The following is a 5353-nucleotide window of genomic DNA, read 5'->3' on the forward strand; positions in this document are numbered from 1 at the left end:
TGAGATATATATCTTGGTGATGGCGGAGCGGGTCAATGTTGGGTGATTGGGGACTCTCTCCGCGGACAGCTCTTTCCTTTTGAGAAACATCTTCTGTCTGGCGTTGAAGGATGTGAACTTTACGATTATTGGTCGCACTTTGCCGGGCTGCAGTCGGCCTAGACGATGGCTCCTGTCTAGCGTCTCGGGTGCCAGTGAGATGCCGGCAGCTCGGCCCACGTCCATCACCAGGCGGTCGGTGTCTTCGTTCGGCGCCTCCGGTACACCGCTGATGATGATAGCGTTGCGTCGGCTGTAGGCTTCCATGTCCTCCATCTTCTGCTGGGGGGGGGGGGGGGGGGTGTTCAGATACCCCCCCGGTCGGGCGCGGGTTAACATGTGACTAATGCCTGACTTTACTCAATTTAACCCGCGCGGGGCTGGGGTCTCCAGCCGAACGCGCGGGGCTGGGGGGGGGGGGTAAATTTTACCCCCCCTGTTATCTCCCGAACTAATGGTCCGATTTGGAAAATTCAAACGCCAATCGAAAGCTCTCATCACGAACTACTAAAAACATGTACTTAATTTAAAGTTTGAGGTCAAGGTCAAGGTCAGGTCAAGGGTACAAATTGCAAGTTTCTACAGTATCGGCCTTGCACCGTAGTTGCCGAAGAATGGAGTCATGGACTGAGACTGATCGCCCAAAACGTGTTCTTAGGCTACCAAGACAATATTCGTTGCATACAATATCATTCAGAGGTCAAGGTCAAGGTCAGGTCAGGTCAGGTCAGGTCACCAAAAAACAAAATTTAGAAAAGGGCATGTGCGACACATGTTTTTTGGGTCATTTTACTCATAGAATTCAATAGGCACACTCAATAAGTGATATGGACCACCTCTGGATGAATTTCAGGTCGAGGTCAGGTCAAGGTCAGGTCAAGTGAGGTCAAATTTTGAAGTTGGTTGTTAAGGCCTAAAAAGGTGTCTATCTGATGCAGTTTTTCACGGCGAATCGAATGGTGCTATTTTTGTTTCCGTACGAGGTCTAGAACTTCCAAAAAAGTCATTTTTCAAAAAAATTGTGTGTCGTGACGTCATAAAATTTTGAATAACTCCCACATCTTTAAACCGATTCTTCTAAAATTTGGTATGTAGGTGCACATAGACCACTTCCCAGTAAACATGACGACGTCGGCCCGACGTCGGGCCGAGGCTCGGCCCGACGTCGGCCCAACGTCGGTTCAACCTCGTCCCGACATCGGCTGGACGTCGGATATGCCCGCATGTTCCGACGTCCAGCCGAAGTCCAGCCGACGTCCAGCCGACGTTGGGCCGAGATCGTTAACCGAGGTTGACGAGATCGTTTGTCGTTGGACCGACGGGGCCGACGTCGGCATGTTTATTGGGACAACACGCCAAAAAAAATCAACCGGCGGCGGGATTCGAGCCCCCCAGTCGCCGACGTCGGCATGTTTACTGGGACAACACGCCAAAAGAATCAGCCGGCGATGGGATTCGAACCGCGTGCCATTCGAACGCGAGGTTAGTGCGCTAACCACTACACCACGCAGCCAGCTAACGAATTAGGTTTGTTTTGTTGGGTTATGCCCTTTCGGTCTGACAAGACCATTTCAGAACCGGAAAGATCATAGGATGGAGACATTGGTCTTCTTGGCGAGCACCCTGGGTCCAGTTCATATAGAGTCCCTGGTCCCATTGCTGTTACGTGACACTTATTGGAAAGGGCGACCCCACAATGGGTTCATATAGCCACTCTTATACACCTGCACCAACGTTTCCCAAAGTGTCCCTTTGATAAGTGGCACTTTGGCAAAGTGACACTTGCCGACTGGCCTTTCTATATGAACTGGGCCCGGGCCTGGTGAGTTGCCGGGGCTGAGCCTGACCAAAGGATAGGCCGAGCAGCCCCCAAGCACTCACCGCACCCGGCTATGGGCGAGCTCGGCTTACGGGCAATCCCAAATGGGATAAAGTTTCCCGTCCAGTCCGGATCAGCGGGTTGCGGCGTGGAGGAAGATTTGAGTTTCCTGAGGATATTTTGAATACAGAAGCTCTTTTTGAAACATGAAACATGTACTTTATATTATTTTAACGGTCAAAACAGCGGCCGATGTCGGTCCGACGTCGCCCCGACGTCGGCCCGACGTCGGCTGGACCTCAGCAATTGATCTCGGTCCGACGTCGGCCCGACGTCGGCTGGACCTCGGCTGGACGTCGGAACATGCGGGCATATACGACATCCAGCCGACGTCGTGCCGAGGTTGGACCGACGTCGGGACGACGTCGGCATGCTGATGCCGAGTTGCCGACGTCACCCCGACGTCGGCCGACGTCGGGCCGACGTCGGCATGTTTACTGGGTTCTCTGACATATATTCCGGTTTTTTCGATAGACTCAAAATTTCGGATTTTATAATGATTTTCCCAAAAAAGTCAGTTTTTTGAAAAAATTTAGGCCAAAATCCAAAATTTTCAAAAAACCGAGATAGCCATTTGATAGACAAAGTAAAAGTACGTATAACCTTTTTTGTTACGTCTTGATTCCTTTAAAAATGAAGATGTTAGCGGCGTTTGAACTTTTGCCGTTTTTGAGGCGAAAATTGCGAACATGACGTCACTAAAACGTCAATTTCTCAAAATTTTTCCAACGGATTTCGCTCAAATTTTCAGGGAACGTGTCAAATTGATGTAAGAAAAGGTACTGAAAGTTTGGCGGCGCTGCGCGCCGCCGTTTTTGAGATATCGCAAAAATTCGCGAGGGGGGGTAAAATTTACCCCCCCCCCCCAGCCCCGCGAGGGTTAACCCGCGCCCGGCTGGGGGTCCTGGATTTCCACGCCCTGCTGGGGGGGGGGGGGTGTTTGAACACCCCCCCTTCTAACTCGGCTCCTGGGCCACGTAGCGATTTGCGGAAGGCGGCGTTCGAAAGAGCGTCAAAAATAATGACGAAATCACTTCGGTCAATTTTTTGGTCAGGTCAAAGGTCAGGTCACCAGAGGTCATTGAAGGCAAAATTTCGCCGATTTCCAGGTCGAATGTCGACAATTTCCAAGAAGCCAACGCATAACTCGGGAATCAATAGAGCTACAGCGCCGCGGAAAAGCGCATTCGATAGCCCTATTAACGCCCTTTCTGAGTAATTCTCTCAAATCTGACCTAACGTCAACGGTTTTGCCTGCAGGGGGCAAAAACTGCAAAAATAGCCGATTTTTTCGGAAACAGTTTTTCTGCAATAACTTTTGACCCAAGCCTTGTACGAGCTTACTTTTACCGGCATCGTGTTCCTCTCGTCAAGACGCATCGAATGAACTATAACTTGACCTTGAAAGGTCAACTTGAAAATTTGACCTCAGGTCAAGGTCATGAACTGACCGGAAAGGGTCATGTTGCATATCAGTCGATCCGTATCGTCGAGCTGAACACATCTAAGGCGTTTTCATCGCTCTAGCATGCCTCTATCAAAAGTTATTTGCGAAAAACTATTAGATACCATTCGTGACCTAAGATGACCTCAGGGCATAAACAGGGGTCACGGACACCATTTTCATGTTCAGTGTGTCTAAACCACTTGTAATTCAGTGTTTGGGAGTGTTTATAATGTCTTTCGTCCAAAAGAGGCGCATTTCAATTTTCTCCCGTTGACTTATCCCACGAGCCGCTGGGGGGGGGGGGGCATAAAGTTGCCCCCCCTTTACGTTTTGTGGAATATCTCCGAAACCTGATGAGCTACGAACGTGAAACTTGGCATAGCTTCAAATGAATACCTAGGCAATGTTTGAAGAAAGTTTGGTGGTTGTAGCATCTAAGATGACGTCACAGTGACGTCATAAAGTTTTGTCGTTTTCCGATATGGACCGTTTCTGATGACGCTGAGCATGAAACTCAACTGTAAATGAACTAGACAGCACCTGCTGTCATCCTAAAACATCTAAGTACACTTCCATCTAGTTGCTAACCAATAATCGGCCCTTTATATTCGGTCCCATATACCTGATGTATCGTGAGGAAACTGAGAGTCGCAAATCTATAATTTGACTTATGACGTCACTGTGACGTCATTTCAAATGGGATCGACACCAAATTTGGACACAACCTCGGCTAGGTATTCAGGAAGATGTGTGCAAAGTTTCGCTTCTCTATCTCTTCGCGTTGCGACGATATCGCCGCGGAAGTAAAGGGGGGGCAACTTTATGCCCCCCCCCCCCAGCGGCCGGCGGGTGGCGCGGAGGCCCAGCGGCCGCCGGGTTATAATGGGGATTGGGGAGGTCGCAAAATTGACCTGACCTTAGGTCATCGATATCAAAATTCTGAGATATACATTTTGTACATGCTATTGCTCTTAGCAATCGCTGAAAGTTTCAAGGCGATCGGTCACTCGGTGTAGCTATGACAGACATTGAAACTTTTTATGAGGTGAGGTCACTTCAAGTCACCTGGTGACCTGACCTTGAATGACCTTGGTCTGAAATTTTCACAACATGTGTAGAATTGATGTATGATAAGGTGTACCAAAAACGGCGGCGCTCCGCGCCGCCGTTTTTGAGATATTCGCGAAAAAAAATTCGGTGTTCAAACACCCCCCCAGCAGGGCGCGGGTTAAAAAATGAATGCAGTCTGAACGGATGAGTGGGTAGTATGGGGCCCGGATGCTAAGTTAAGGGTTGCTTGTTGAGAATGATATAACGGACCCACCGCCCCAGCCAGCACCCGACCATGTCCGCGCCCGGTGAACCGGTGATAATTTTAATAATAGACGCATCGCAAGGGGGTGACGACACGGTACACGGTCCTCCTGGGTCTAGGGTAGCCACTAGCCATCTGTCGCCAGTTGCCAGTCTGCTGAATATAGAAACGTGGGTAGAATGTCACTTATTACAGCAAAGAAAATGAGAAATAAAATGCATTTTAATCGCTAATTACTAATATATACGGCCTTGCTCTAGTCTATTTTTACTCTTGTTCACAATGAACAGCAAGGAGTCATAAATTGGCTGTCATGCTCTAAACTATTTAGTAGCAGATGCGGCGGAACTGCCGTAATACCTAATGTTCTTCTTGTTCTGTATACGTCTGTATACTTAGCGAATTATTGACATTGACGTTCAGCGACAGATTCGCGGACCCCTAGGAATCCGCTGAAAATCCCTATATAGGGGTAACTAGGGGCGTAGAGTCGCGTGGTGCAATCCGTTAAACCCTACACCTAATACTTTTCCCGCTAGAGGGCAGCAAAGTTCCAGCGACTGATTCGCCGGACCCCTAGGAATCCGATGAAAATCCCTATATAGGGGTAACTTGGGGCGTAGAGTCGCGTGGTGCAATCCGTTAAACCCTACACCTAATACTTTTCCCGCTA

This window comes from Amphibalanus amphitrite, unplaced genomic scaffold (assembly GCF_019059575.1).
Source record: "Amphibalanus amphitrite isolate SeventyFive unplaced genomic scaffold, NRLGWU_Aamphi_draft 000231F_arrow, whole genome shotgun sequence".
NCBI lineage: Eukaryota > Metazoa > Arthropoda > Thecostraca > Balanomorpha > Balanidae > Amphibalanus > Amphibalanus amphitrite.